The sequence below is a fragment of the Colossoma macropomum genome, unplaced genomic scaffold (genome assembly GCF_904425465.1).
Source record: "Colossoma macropomum unplaced genomic scaffold, Colossoma_macropomum, whole genome shotgun sequence".
Lineage (NCBI taxonomy): Eukaryota > Metazoa > Chordata > Actinopteri > Characiformes > Serrasalmidae > Colossoma > Colossoma macropomum.
In genome coordinates this window covers 36,851,076-36,867,942 of record NW_023494788.1, presented here as the reverse complement: position 1 = coordinate 36,867,942, position 16,867 = coordinate 36,851,076, and the positions used below count along the sequence as shown (strand labels likewise).

The following is a 16,867-nucleotide window of genomic DNA, read 5'->3' as shown; positions in this document are numbered from 1 at the left end:
TTCGCATTTTTTCGAACTGCCAACAACGCAACGTCATTGGATAACTGAACTCACTCAGAGGAAAGTTCCAACCACCAGTTCTGTTACATCAGCTAACAGACGTCTCATGTTGACTAGCATTGCGTTGAGTGATCGTGGGAGACGGGGGGCCATCCTACCTACACAGAGAGCGAGGCCAATTGTGCTCTCTTGGACTCTTGTGAACTCATGAACTTAGATGGTTGTGCCACTCGGGAGCCCACTGTTTTTTTTATTTAATGTCAAGATAAAAGAAAAAACATCCAATTTGTAACAGAAATATGGAGAACTTGTTAGAAAAATTGTAGCCGATTCCTCTGGACTCAAGCTCATGTGAAATGTGCTGATGCTCAGTGGAAACGTGTATTGTGGTCTGATGAGTCAACCTTTCAGATTGTCTATGAAAACAATGGATGATGTGCTCTCCAGGTCAAAGAGGATAAGGACCATCCAGATTGTTACCAGGGTTAAGTCCAAAATCCAGTGTCTGTCATGGTATTTGGGGTATTAGTGGGTAACTTGCACATCTGTGAAGGCACCATTAATCCTGAAAGATCCATACATTCTAGAGAAATGTGCTGCCTTCTAGACGACATCTTTTTTTTATTTTTTGGGACGTTACTGTGACTAAAACAAAAACTAACAGTGAAAAAAATTTGCTGGTTAACTGTACAAAAAATAAAAATGGCAGTTTTTTCAAGAACAATAATAACGCTGATTTCGAACATGACAATGCCAAGAAACATCCCACCCCTGTTACAACAGCATCAGAGAGTGCGAGTGCAGGACTGGCCTGCCTTCACCAACAACAAGAGAAGCAAAAACAATAACAAAGGCGCCATTATGGTTGAGCAGCTGAAGACTTGTGTAACTAAAGAATGACAAAAAACTGGATCAATTGGTGTCTTCAGCCTCCAAACAATTAAATTTGGAATCATTTTCTAATTTACTAATTACGGCTTTCTATTTTTATTAGCATTTTTTAGAACTGTTGTTTGTATATATGCAAATATATGCTCCATCCACTTTCCTCCATCATCAGTCCCCATCAATCACTGCTGGGGAAAAACATCACTCAGTCGTCACTTCTCCAAGTGATCAGTTAGAATAAAGAGGACACATCACTCAGAAATCTCTCAGTGGTCAATGTTTTCACTGATTACAGTTGCATTATAGAATAAAATAACAACACATGAATCGTTTGATTACCTGGAGCAGGGTTTTACACAACAAACTGCTTCTCTCTCTCTGTCTTTCTCTCTCCCCCCAATCACTCGTGAAGATGTGAGCGATAGGCCCAATGGAACAGAACGACCCTTCTCAGCATATAAAAGCTAGATTTTTCATCAAAAGCCATAATTGTCATCCATTTTCTGTCCAAGCCTTTCATTAAACATCATCAGGCCCTCCAAAAACAAGCAAATGTTCTGTTAAAATGTGTTAGAATTCATAAATACATTTCATACCTATTCTCATTCACAGATTGATGGCTAAACATCTCCTTCACAGCCCCAGCAGGTATTATGGTGCCCGCATGTGTACTGGGTTTAATCAAAGCACAGCATTATAATGACACAGCCAAACCAAATCATCCCTTTGGAAAAAAGTGCATAATGGTGTAGCCAGAAAAGTGGTTTGTTTTTGACAATTTATGTCATTTAACTTTACCTGGGTGTTTATGGACTAATACGTCCAACTGTAAAAGCTTTTATTGTGGTTGTTTATGGAGTAATATCTCATATTCTAGTGCATATAAGCATTTATTGTGGTTGGGTATGGACTAATATCTCCTATTCTAATGTATATGAGTGTTTATTGGGGTTGTGTGTGGACTAAGATCTCCTAGTGTATAAGGGTGTTCATTGGAGTAGTGTATGGACTAATATCTCCTATTCTAGTGTATAGTAGTGTTCATTGGGGTTGTTTGTGGACTAATATCTCTTATTCTAGTATATAAGGGCATTCATTGGAGTAGTGTATGTACTAGTATATCCTATTGTAATGTATAGGAGTGTTTATAAAGGTTATGTATGGACTAATATCTCCTATTCTACCATACATAAGTGTTATTGGTTCAAAAACAATCTCAGTATCTTTAGCTATGCTGGAGCTTTTATTGAGGTTGTTCGTGGGTAATATCTCCTTGTTTAGCATACAACAGTGTTTACTGAAGTTGTACATGGTCTAATATCTCCAATTCTAGTGTAGAGGAGAGGTTATAAATATATGGGTCATTGACATGACATGCATTTTTTGTGTCCAGGATTTGTGTCCACCATTTAATAAATACATGCTATATACCAAATTATTCAACAGTTTTCAGTGCATCCATATAAAAATCATTTTAGTTTCTTTTTGCCTCCAAAAGTCTACAAATGTCGGTGGTGCAACCATCCAAACATATATGCTGATTAAGTAAACTATCAAAAAAGGTAATTATATCTAATATGGTAAAATAAGGCAACTTTAAAAGTTCTCAACTCACTCAAATGTCAGGCAGCACAACCAAAAACAAAGGACTTTTATTTTGTATTTTTTTATATGCATTTTGTCACAAGAGGGGCTAGAGTATTGCATCATAAAGAAGACCCCAAGTGACCTTCATGGTACAATGCCAATGTCAGTAGCCCTTTTACAAATTTTTGAGTTGTGGTTGGAACAGTTCAGGTTACCATGTCAGGCAGTCTGACATCAGGAGATCCATGAAAGTATGGGTAATTATGATATCTAAATAAATCTATTTCAAAAAATATAGTTGTAAACTCAAGTTCAGGGGCAAAAGTCTCTAAGTGTATCTAAGAAGATGCCTGTTTAATTTGAAATTAGTCTGAAAAGTCACATGGCTCAACCAGTGAGTCATATGGTGCAACCAGACCAGCACATTTTAAATAACTGAAATAGGCAAGTAAAAGCTTTGATTACACTCACTATATAAGATATAAAATGCACACAGATATAAATGCAGATATATGCAGATAAAAAAATCACATGTTGTCCTTTTTAATAAGATTTTTAAAAACTGACATTTCGAAAACCATATCTGTCATTGACCCATATATTGTTTCTGATATATAAATAAAAAAATAAATAAAGTAAAAATAAGTCCAGCAAATACAGGCAGGTCCACCCAACACACTAGGGGATCCAGTGGGTTGTCTGGCTCTGAGGAAGCTATAAATCTGCGATAATGGTGAGCCCTCCTGCCATGACAGCCCATTCAGGAGGCATTTGGAGCCCAACTTCAGAGTGAGGCAGAAGCATTTAATCAAAATGTCATTCTGTGGCAGAGCTGAGAGTACTCTTAAAGACGAAGAAATATTCTGCCTCTTTCTGGAGGCCTGAAGTGAGCAGCAGGATGTAGAACACCCAAAAAAGGGGTGAACCCATATTGATTTTGGGCTTTTCTCCCAAAACAGTCGATAGAAAATGCTAATCGCAGCAGCTAAAGCTACACTTGCTCTTTTCATTCATCTTTCATGTTTGCCTCAAAAAATGGCCGACGCTGAGAGGTGTTAAAAAAGTTTCCCACAAAAAACCCTCCCAGACTGCTCTGCTCTTATCCAACAGCAGAAGTCGGTTATGACTGTAAAACTTCAAGACAATTTCAGTCAGAGGACATCATTGCACACAATATCTGTCATGGAAGTTGCTGAGAGCTAACATTTCATTCCGTTTTGTCAGCCATTGATTTTTATCTGCTTGCTCTCTGTCTAGAAAAATGTCTTTGCGCTCAGCAAAGTCCAAACAGATCACACCACACTGAACTTCATATCCCAATGAGGGCTTTTGCAGAATGTACATGCAAAGAATTTCAGTCATTTCATGCTCGGCTTTGCATGATATTGAAGTTTTTCTTGACTTCTGGTCAGCTGGAATGGAAGAAGGAAGCTTCACTGCTTTGAGAAGAACAATTAAGGACCTCCTAAGTCAAGGTCACCTTCTTAATTCTCCTGCAGCTTCCCTACTCTGACATTTTTGGAGGTTACAACTTGGTGGGATCAAAATGAACTGCTAACTGCTTTGAGATCTTATTACATGTAATAACAGAATAATAAACACCATAGTTACACAGTAAATTATATTCATATATTTAGTTCAGGTTTGAGTTGTCCAACTTTTTGTTCTATTTTTTAAGTTCAAAAAGTGAACAAAATATAGCAAAAATGGAAAGTATTCATAGTTATTGTCATTTTGCTAAAATATTTAAATGTAAATAATGATACAGTTATGTAATGAATTATATTAACATCCAATTTATATTCTCTACTTACAGGTCCTGATGATCTTCCTGCAAATGTGGCATGCTTTGAAATTTAGAATCTGCTCTTTCCACTGAATTTCTCCACTTGTTTCAATGAGCTGAGAGTTAGAAATCATTCATATAAAAGTACAGCATGAGTTCAGTACTGCTTGGAGATAAGCGGGATTAAACTAAGGGTTAACCTGCCATAAAAAGAAGCAGCAGCTATGTCACAGTCAACAACAGCACTGCCAACAACTTATTTCGGTACACGCTGAAACATTCATGTAGAGGAGGAGTGAATGCATGGCTGAGTGAAGCTGGGAACCTCTCCATTTTCAAAACAGCTGGCTCTCATCTCTCTGTTACACCTGGAAGCGTTTCGTCACCGTCATAACGCAGCAGCACCCCGACAGGCTTTTAGAATCTAATATTAAAAGGCCTATTTTGCGGAAAAACAAATGTTTGTTTGAAATAAAAAAAGCTTGATGAAGTACTTTGATAAAGAACTGTGACCATAAGAGCTAGGCCTTCAATTCTAGACATAAATGCCAAAAGTTGATCAAAAAACAAGGAAAAAAAGCCAATACTACAATAATACTAATTTCTGCTAGCATCACTATGAAGCTCTAGTACTAAATGGAAAAAGTTTTTTCCATTCTAGAAAAAATGGACAACACTACGATACTGCTCATTTCTGTTAGCATCCCTATGAGATTCTAGTAGTATGTTAGCACTAAGCTAATGGCAGTTTACATTAACATTCAGGACATGAGTTACAAAAAAAAAACAACACTACAGTAATGATCATTTCTGCTAGCACACATATGGGATTCTAGTGGTATGTTAGCTAAGTTAAGTTAACTGTGTTTTACATGAACATTAATGACTGTTCTAGATTAAACACATCTGATGCTTGTAAAAGACATTAACATGTATCTGAGCTTGGATGTATCAGGTTTACAGTGACTCAGTAAGGAGTTCTGGCATAGAGCTGCCACCACTGTTTTCCATTCCTAACAACTAACCCAAACCTGCTTAGAGTACCACCCATATTCACAGTCAGTGAAGTATCTAGAACTTCCAGAAGATTTAGAGGGATGTTTCGTTTTTTAATTTGGCTCCATTGTAAATCAAAACATGATTGGTTGATTCCTCTGTTACTTCCTGATTATGATGATAGTTAATCTAACATGTAAGGCCTTCTGTCCAGCTTCTGAAGTCCTAACCAATGGGACAGCAGATCTACCAAGATACCACAGAGAATCCTGATTGGACAATTTTCTGTCGGATGTTTCAAGAACCGAATCCTTTTATTTAACAATGAAATAAGAGCAATACTACAATATTTATAATTTAACTGCAACAAGCATGATGACTCTATTCATTGTACAGCAGTTTAGCCCCGCCCACACACACAGAAGTTATAGGGAGTGTTTTGGCCTGAACTTCTAACAAGGTACAATGCAAGTCAGCCAATCAGAACAGTGCTAATTCACATATATCAGTCTTAAATTGAGAATTAGAAAAAAAGCCTTTATTCTATGGGATAAAAAGACGTTCCAAAAATGAATCATGACTAAACCTGCAATAATGTGGACCTCAGGAACCAAAAAAACAACCTACACGGTAAGAAAACCGCAGTATGTGGGCCTCTTTTAATAAATGACAGCACTAATGTACCACATTTAAGTACATTTACTCGTAAAAGATGCAAAAATGTCAACTCTAAGAAGATGGAGATCATCAAAAACACGACAGAGATCAAAGAGTTTGTCTTGTTCCGCCGGATAAGGTCACACGCCCACACGCATTACCCTCGTGCGTCTCATCAATGCAGACGCCTTAAAAACAGCAGCGCTGAAATGTGCTTGGATCAGCCAATTTAAATGCTAAAGCCTCTTTTGAAGAGATTGAGGCCTTTGCTTAAATACAGGCAGAAAACAAATCACTTTGGCCATTTGGAGAGCGGTGGGGGAAATTGAATGACCCTAACGGCTCAGTGTGTTGTGTCTGCTCCAGGCTAATGGAGATATTGCTGATAGGCTGGCCGGCAGAAACATTTTCATCTTCCCTTAAGCATCTTAAGCCCTCGCTCTCTGCCTGCCGCTATTAGTTCCGTCAAATCTGCTGCTCTTAAAAGGAGAGTTTGTATTGATGGATCATTTTTGCACGGTAATGAACCTAATTTATAACTCTTTGTGCATTGAAAGATGAGCCCTGAACTCCTTGCTTTAAGAACTTAAGTAATTAAGATGCAGTAAATGTCAAGCACCGGTCGTCCTGGTCGTCCTCCTGTGAAGCCTATTAAATGATATCTTCACGGATGAGCGTATTACCAGGTAACTTCATAAGGCCTATAAAAGGGTATGTTAGGTTGGAGGCGATAATAACAACATTCTGTAATGTTACATCAACTACTTCTTCTACTCGTACCTCAGAGAAACAAGTGGAGTGGAAAGTGCAGATTCCAAACTTTCAATCCAGACTAAATTTAAAAAGTTATTTAAGAATAACAATCAAGAAAAACACTGCTTTACATTTTTGCCACTTTTTGACTGCAATATGACTGAAATAGTTATTCAACACTAACAGTAACATCAGTATCTTTGTCCTCGATGTGTTGTTTACATTTGCAAAGTAACGGCCAACGTGAGCGGGTTAACAGCTTAACCTGAAGGGAGCAGCAATTAAAGAAATCAGAATCATAATTCAACAATGTCACAAAAAAACATGACGTAACAATGTCACAATTGTTTTATAATTTACAGTCATATGCAAAGGTCTGGGCACCCCTGGACAAATAATATGCTTTTATTGATTTTCTAAGTGAAAATAAGTTAACACATCCTCTACAGCGAACACAATTCTGCTTCATTTTAATGCATAATTAAAAAAAAAAAAATGTCTGGAAAAAAGTTATGACCCAATTTAATGTTATGTTTTTTCCCAATATGTCAAACAAAATAATAAAAAAAATAAAAATTCAAATAAATAGAAATTGTGCACTAAAACTTGCATAAAACTTTTACAATAAAATACAACTGTTACAAATATAGCTGATATAAAACTGTTTAACCATAAATGTGTATAACATACCTTTATATCTAACTAGAATATCATACCAAGGTTATTATCTATTCATTTATTTATTTTATATCTTAAATATATGAATATATATCTTGATATCTTACATATGATATCTTGTGAGCTAGAAGAACTTTAGGAACAAAGTTTAGTTCCAGATTTCTCCTGGACGCGTCCTGCTATCACATGGAGTTAGTAACACTAACATAATGAAGTACTGATGAAATAAACCAGGTATTGGACACTACAAATAATACTGGCTGGGAAATGGTTAAATAAACACATACATAAAAGCACTATATATTGTATCCATATTATGTGTATATACTGTAATATTAGTGTGTAGCTTTTTAAATCTAACTTTATAAGACGCCTAATTTTTTTTGCACAGTACTGTATATATATATAATATAAATGCACTGACTACACCTTTTACCTGTCAACACCGTCACACTGTGCTGTTGTTAAAGGCATTATAAAATCCTCTTAATAACATCCCACTGTTCCAGCACCGTGTGACTCCACTGACTGCCTGATGGCAGACTCAGCCTGCCTCTCCGCAGCTCTGATTTCAGTGTGGTTAGCCGCCTCGGGCTAAAGTCTGAAAGAGCCGCTCCGGCATGCTTCCGTAATGCACAAAGGTAATCTCAGCCCGACAGGCCTCACCGCTGTGTAAAACTTCACTGCCTCCTGAATAATGAACGCACTGCCTCTTCCAGTCAGCCTCCGACAGAGCCACGCTCGAAATAGCACTAAGGCCTGGCGCTAAAGCTAACGCTAGCACTTTAACCCCGTCTCCCAATCTCTCTGGCAGCTTAAGTACAACAAGTTCTTGTACAAGTGCGAAATCAATCAGCGTCGCTATCAGAACAGCTTGGAAAGGAAAAGCTGTAGGTGTTCTTTACATTCTTTTGAAAAGCAGGAATCAAAGCTAGGCTAAGCTAGCTATTTCAATCGCCGCCAGGGCAAAGCGGGCAGGGAAAGTAATGGCTGCTGGCAGCTTCTGGCTACTGAATGATGGATGGCACCGAAGACAGAGAGAGAGAGAGAGAACCAGAGAGAACGAGGAAAGAGACAGAGCATATGAAAGCAGGCCATAATTATTCAGGCTACGCTGCCCTATTCCAGGAATTCCTCAGTGTGCGAGCTCGCACGCACTCAGCAAAGCAAGCAAGATGACTCGGAGCAGAAATATGGGCCTAAGTGTCCTTTCATTAGGACATCAAAGGCTTCTCTTTGCATGGGATTAATTCAAAGGAAATCAAGCTGGAGCGAAGCTGCAGACATGTCCAGATTAACCAGATGATGTTCACAACTCAGAACAAAACTGCTCTTCAATGATTCCATTATCCATACATGTTGCAGATAAAATCCACCGCTAGTGTGCTTCATTCAGCTCCTTCTAAGAGCAAATCATCATTTCTAATAAAGTTCTTTGGTGGTGAACTTGCTAGCCATGCAGTCAAGGAAGCCCATTTGTTTTTGTTCTGCAAACCCCCCTCCACTGGAAGTGGCAATTACCACCACTGATTGCATCTAGGCCAATGCTAATGCTAAGAACAGTGTGAAATGTAATCAGTGATCTCTTCTGGTGTCCTTGAAAAGCTGGTGATCTTCATGTGATGCTGAAGTGGACGGTTAGTTGAAGTGTAAAGACTGTCTGGCTCTGGAGACACGCATTTATTAATGTAAACAGCCCATATCATGGAACCACTGTCAATAATGGAATATCAACTTTGCTGCAGATAAAGCGCCATGGAGCAGTATTCATTAATTTAATTTCCAATCAAAAACATTTAGTACAAATTTTCTCAGGAGATAATGCTGAGGAGATTAGATGTGAGATAATCCACTTGCACAAGGAAGAAACTGATTAAAAGTTGCAAAGAAAATTGGACTCCTAACAACCACCTGGAAGACCGGGTAGACACCAAAACTGTCCCCATCAGATAAACAGCACTTAAAGCTTCATCTTTGAGAGAGAGGAGAAAATCAAGCTGCTTCAGATCTGAAAACATCCACAGGTGTTTCTGTCCATCCTTCCACTGTGAGAAGACAACTCAGCGCTATGGGTCTAAAAGGATGTGTAGCTGTCAAGAAGAACCTCACTGAGAAAAAGAGACAGAGACACCAAACAAAGAAGCTGAACAATGGACTGACGACCCCAGAGTCCAGACCTCAGCATCACTGAATGTGATGTGATTAGTTCTGAAAATGATCAACCAACTTCTAAGACTGAACGTTGGAGGTGTGTCTGCAGATTTCTTTGGGAAACTGAAAGTGAGAGTGGAAAAGAGTGGAAGCTGGAATCAAGGCAAAGAGTGACACACTGAACACTCAAACATCTGACACTATCAGTAGCTATTGAGGCTTCTGTGTCATTTTCTGTTAAATATGTTTTCTGCTTATTTCCATTTTCCTATTTTACATAACTTATACACTTATACTGGCCATTTTGACTGGAAATAAATGCTGTCCAAGATATGTATCTTCATGATGGTTACTGGAACGTTTAACTTTTAATGCATCAATATAACGAGATGTTCTTCCATATACATACATACATGGAAGTTTTTGACATAATTTGAAAATGCAAATGTAAATTTCATGATCATTAGTCCAAAAGAAATAATAATAACTTGGAATAACTTGGACAAAAAATCTGGTTCCATTGACTTACATAATAAGTAAAGTATTTTTTCCTTCTACTGTAAAGTTACTATTTTGGAAATAGAGGTTTTGTTCCAAAAAAAAAAAATATATATATATATTATTTGTGGGTTCATATATATATATATATATATATATATATATATATATATATATATATATATATATATATATACACACACACATTTATTTCCATTAGCCTATTCATTCACACAACAGCATTCACATAAATAGCATTAAAAAAAAGGACTTACGAGGCTTAAATATGACAGCAACAATATGGAAACCAGTGTTAGTGCACTAGGCTAACAGGTGAAGGCGACTACAGCACGGATTCATTCTTATGCACGACGAGCGTTTGAATATTTGATTGCAAACACGGCGACAGCGCATGGCAGCCGAAGAAATGGAGCCGTCCATTAAATCCTGCAGCAACGAGAATGGAAGTCCTTTAAATTTCCTCACAGCACCTTGTTGTGGCAGTTGCTTGGCAGCGTGGGTTCATCCTGAAACGGGCTTTTTCTAAAGTAGCTTTCAGGGAAAGCTCAAAGCATGCCGCGTTCTGTTTAAGTGAGAATTCCATCAGGCTCATAATGGCCTTTCTAATGGGGGCTTTATGTGCTCCTCTGCTTAAACGTGTCTGTCATCCATTTCTGTGCTCCAAACACGTTCACCCACGGACCTCCTCCCGCACAAACCCCGAAACGCATTTGCAGACGCAATAATTTAAAACTATCCGGCTGAAATCTGCATACAAACACCGGATTTTTGTCCCAGGAAGATTGTTGTTCCATCACACGAGATCTTTTCCATTGATACTGACCTTGCATGAATAAATAAGGCTGCTGCACAATTCACTTTACATTACAATGTATCCATGAGTGTGGATTAGGGCCTGATCAGTATGGGAATTTTGGGAACAAAACCGATACTGATTTTAGGGGATAAAAATTCTAATAACTGATGATATCGGACAAATTTTATATTTACTTTGTAGATTTTAACTGTATACTCCAGTATTTTTAATAGTACAGACAAGACTGTCATTTCTCACTGTTCACAATTCTTAACTTTAGTAAACAACAGAAACTCACAACCTTAAATGACACAGTGTTTTAGCACTGTGGGCGGAGCTACTCAGAATTCTGTGTGATCTGGTTTCTATTATTTAGCTCATTTCATCAGATTTTTCCCATAGGGCTTTTTTGTATTGTAACGTGTTATTCTCATGCCAAAGGTGAGGTGAGGTGCATTTTATATACATTAACTACAACACCAGGGGTTGAAATTTCAGCGGGTTCAAAGCCAAAAAAATGACCGTCAGTACTGATATTTTTGATATTTTTACAGATAAAGCAGCAGTTCATCAATATTGGCCAATATTATCAGCCTTCTGATATATCAGTGATGCTCCAGTGTAGATATTCACTATATTTTATGTACGACAAGCATACTTGTAGTGACATTAATTGAGAATTCCAATGATTTTTCAAAATGTTTGGCATAATTGAGTGTTTGAGATGTAAACAGTCATTTAGAGTGGTTTGGTGTGAAATGGTTGACCACTCAGAGACTCAGATTTCTTTGCAGTGGTTGTGATAGTAACCGGGGTCGCCATGACTACAACACAAATATAGAGATTTTATTTACTATCCAAAACCACCAGTAAACATACATGGTCTTCTGAGTATGATGATGGTAAAATAATGGAAAATCTTAAAATAAGTTTTCTTTGGGGACTATTTTGCCTCACAATGTCCTGCATGTATTCTATCATTCCACCATCGATGTGTTTAAAAAAATCAATTTTTTATGCCGAAATCTTCTCAAAACTTTTCTTCTCAATAACTTTCTGTGAGGGAGCTTTTAGAGGTAGACGTCTGTTTCCTGTCACCACCACTAAGAACAATTCTGACTCGGTACATTTCTCTAGAACAGAGAATTTCACACCAAACCACTCTGAATTACTTTGTTGACATCTTAACCATTGAATTGCACAGAAATTTTGAAAAATCTTTAGATATCACCTTTAAAAGCAGCAACAGCAAAAGCTTAAAACAACCGCATGGCCGATGATGAATTAGAAAAGCCCCCGAAGATGCACAAAAGAATGCAGTTTCACAAAGAATGCAAATTCCCCACGCCTTTTACATAAACGACCCTTGTGCTTATACAGGTGTATAATTCATACAGAGGCAGTCATCAAGATTTTTGTACAAAAAGCAACGCAAAACAACTCACCTCGTGGCCAGAGCCATTAATCACATGGCGGAGTCGCATTTGGAGGACAGAGAGTTAGCGGGAAACAATAGAAACGGTGTTGCGCGGGGAAAACCTCTGTCATGTGTAAATATGTGTGGATTTGCGCGCATCTGACCCCACATGACTCCGCTGTTCATTTCAGCGTGATGTATCTGTTCTGCTTACTTTGGCCTGCTCTCAGTACACAGCGATTACTCTCTGTCCCGGCCGCTAGTGCTCCGCTAAGCACTTCAATCCATCATTGCCACACCTGCCCTGCTCAGGACTCACTGTTAAACCAAGCTTCACCGTGTACTCGGACCTACAGGCTGCAAGGCCACCTTTCCACTGCATTTCAATTAGAACTCGACGATACTGAGCAAAAATAAAAATAATAAAAAAATGTAAATAAAAATCGCAATATTCAGATCAAACGATGACTCAGTGTTCAGGTTCTCTGACAGGGCTGAATGATATTTAGTCAAAAGTCATACTGTGATGTGTTTTTTGGAATAAATATCACAACATTCAGACTCAGCTCACTAGCTATTCAAGCTCACCAACAATATACAATTGTATAACTGTGATCTGGTTTCTGTGATTTAGCTCTTTTCACCATTTCTTTTTTTTCCATATAAAAGGTCATTATATATTAATGCAAATTTTTGCATTAATATATGTTATTCTAATGCCAAAGGTGAGGATACATTTTACATGTTTTTGTTATTTTAACCACAACACTGGAGGCTTCAAAGCCAAACAATGGCCAGTATTTTAGCTCTATTTTAGATAAATATTGTGATATTTAGACTAAATCATTTTTCCATATTCAGGGCTGGACAGGGCTGAGGGCCTAGAAATGTTCTTTATAGAACTTTTTGAAAAGGGTTCTATATAGCACCAAAAAGGGTTCTTCTATTGTAACAAGCTTGATATTGTAACAGTAGAAGAACACTTGTTGGTGCTATATAGAACCCTTTTCAAAAAAGTTGTATATAGAACCATCTACAGCACATTCTCCAACAATCTGAATTTAAGTGTTCATGGTTCTATATAGAACTTTTCTTTACTAAGGAACCCTTGAAGAACTATGTGCAGTGTAAAGAGTGTAGTGCAAAACAGTAATATCTCTAGTGTTCTAAGTGCTACACTCTTAAAAAGATGGTTATTTAAGGGTTCTTTAGTAAAGGCAATGTAGAACCATGAACACTCAAATAATCATTTGCATACTTAAAAGGTTCTTTGCATGATAAAAGCATTCTCAAATTGATGGAGAATGTGTTGTATATGGTTCTATATAAAACTTTTTTTAAAAATGGTTCTATAAGTAGCAATAGAGGAACCCTTGTAACACTAGAAGAACCCTTTTTGGTGCTATACAGAACCATTTTCGAGAATATACAACACATTCTCCATCAATCTAAAAAAACAGTTTCACCATGCAAAGAACTATTTAAGCATGAAAATGGTTCTTTGAATGTTCATGGTTCTACATAGAACCATTGTCTTTACTAAAGATAGCTGTGTTCTTTGGTCTTAAAACACAAACATATAAAAAAGTGTGATGGTGATCGAGTCATTTTTGAGGCGGTGTGGTATTTTACATACCTGGCTGTGACCTGAATGTGTCAGACTGCAAACACTGTGAACATTTGAAGGAGGGTTCTACGCTAAAGCGCTGCGTCCGTCTGCTCCGATGTCTTACGCCGAGCGCTAATGTGAGCAATCGGCTTCAGCTTAGCCCTCAGCTAATGCAAACACAGCGCCGTCGCCCGCCACCTAATTAAAATCCACTGGACTTGTAGCCATTGATTTACAGTGCCCCGCTGATGGGTTTATATGGCTCTGTGATGTCAGTGGGGGGGATTTATCCCAGCTTGCAGGACATTTATTAGACATTAAGTGGATTAGGTAAGGGATATTTACAATATTTACAAACAAAATCACATTAATATTTTGCCCTTCTGTATAAAAACAGCATTCTCGATCAAGGCCAGGCTAATGATTCAACCAGCTGAAACAGGACCAGCTCGTTTAATTTGTCGCTTCTATACGAGACCATATTAAACCCAACTCATTTGTCCATTTGGATTTTCACTGGCCTGTATAGACTTTTTTATCTGTCTCTCGTAATAGCCCTGCGAGCCTTTTATTTATTTATTTTGTAAAAGTTTAATTGAAATAATAGCAGCATAGCAGTGTGTAATGAAATGTCCAACATAATTATCAGGTAGGACATCTGATGTGTGCCATGTGGAGAAAAGAATGGATTGGCAGGGAAGTGGCTTTGTAGGAGGAATGTGAGGAAAGGAATATTATGGAAAAATATTCTGTAATAGTTCTCTTTTAGTGATAACTTGTTATCCGGTCCTGTGCACTCAAAAAATTAATAATAACGCCACCATAAATTTTTGAAATGATTAAAATGAAATGAATAATAGTTAAAAGTTCCAGAATAAATTGTCCTAAAGCAATTTGTGCATATATACTTACTTATATTTAAAAATGTTTTTAACAGAAAAAAAAAAATGTTCAGGACAGTTTTAAAAGTACATGTTGACTCATTCTGCACTCCTTTATGCTACAATAGGGGATTAGTTCATAGTTCATTCTCAATAAACACTCTTTATGCTAGAATAGGACATATTAGTCCATAACTGACCTCAATAAATGTCCCTATACACTAGAATAGGCGACATGGGTCATAATAACCTCAAGAAATGTTCCTATATACTAGAATAAGAGATATACATCCAACAATAACCTTAATAAATGTCCCAATACACTAGAATAGGAGATATTAGTCATAACAACCTCAATAAATGTTCCTATAAAGTAGAATAGGAGATATTAGTCCATAAATAACCTTAAAAAACATTTCTGTATACTAGAATAGGAGATATTAGGCCATAAATAACGTCAGTAAACCCTCGTATACACTAGAATAGGAGACATTAGTCCATGAACAACCTCAATAAATGCTCCAAAGCACTACAATAGAAGATATTAGTCAATAACAGCCTTATTAAATAGCCTTATATGCTAGGAGATATCAGTCCCTAAACAACCTCAATATACACTAAAATAGGAGACATTAGTCCAAAAACAACCTCAGTAAATGCTCCTATACAGCCGAATAGGAGATATTAATCCATAAACAACCTCAATAAACACTCCTGTACACTCGAATAGGAGATATTAGTCCATAAACAGCCTTAATAAATGCTTCTATAAGCTAGAACAGGAAATATTAGTCCATAAATGATCTCACTGAACGTTCTCATACATAAATAGGAGATACAAGTCTAAAAATAACCTCAATAATGCACTAGACTAGATGATATATTAGTGCAATAAAATTGGTTTGAGGCGAGGCATGCAGTTAGCATCACGCTAATTGGTGATGCTAAAAAGCATTCCATTGCCTGTTAGCTACATTAGCCTTGTAGCTCCAGACCTAAAACAAAAGGAGCAAACTTCAGACACCAAACATGTCTTGCCTGATCGACTACATTCAGGGTAATGGGGGAAGAATTGTGTACAGTTTTGTTTTTTGATGCCAAAAAAAAAAAAGAAAGAGCTCTGCAATGATGAGCCAACTGCAGCAAAGACAGCACTGAGTGTTTGCTAGACAAGAGAAAACACAACAACAACGACTACAGAGACTGTGTGCTGTTCTCTGTGAGCCGGCAAAGACGCTCCTAGCTTCTAACACATCATACACTCTGGTTGGAGCGGAAAGCTGACAGTATAACACACACGCTGCTGCTCCGGTGCGTCTGGCACTCCGCTGTATCTGGGGCATTGTTTTCATTTGAATATGATAAATGCCTTACTAATGACTCTCCTATTGTAATGATGCTGAAATGAAGGGGGAATACAATAGGCTAAGGCGGACATATGTTTCACACTGCGCGGCCTTCTCCGGAGACCACCATCACAACATTAATCACGCCCCCGTAGATGCTAGCACTAGTCTCCCAACATGAATTTAAGCAAAACATTGAATCACAGGTTTTAATGTGTCACAACACTGTGCGAGACACACCCTCAGCAGATGTACGGGCCATTGTGGGAAGAGTGTGCGGTGAGGGGCCGTAACTGGAGTGGCAGCTAACGGCTAGCCAGAGAGATTAGCATGCAGAGGGACACAATCTCTGCCAATGTTTTTCTCCACATTAGCCTCCAATTCCACTTACTTTCCTGTTTTTTTTATCTATCATTCACAACTTTACATCTGCGTCAAATATACACTACCATTCATTTGAATGCATACATACAATTGCTTGTCTACGTGCCTTTACATTTCAGCCGATTTTTAAAATCAAGAACATAACTACAATAAAATAAAATTTATAAAATTTATAAAATAAAAATTTATAAAATTTATAAAATAAAAAAAAAGAAAGTTACCCTAACCCCACCCCTCCATTCAACGAGAGAACAAACCTATTTTGTACTATGTGCAGTTGTGTGCAAAAGTTTGGGTACCCCCGATCAGATTGCATGTTGTTGTTGATTTTTTTTGTCAAAATAAGTGAACACATCCTTTACAAAGAACACACTTTTTGCACATTTTAATACACAATTACTTTTAATTGTTAAATTTAA

General features: G+C 37.5%; 1 protein-coding gene across 1 annotated transcript in view; it reads right to left on the bottom strand.

Moving 5' to 3' along the window:
• The window catches only part of si:dkey-237h12.3 (teneurin-3), a 284,586-nt gene that overhangs the window by 149,436 nt on the left and 118,283 nt on the right, over positions 1–16,867 (bottom strand). The window lies entirely within an intron of this gene.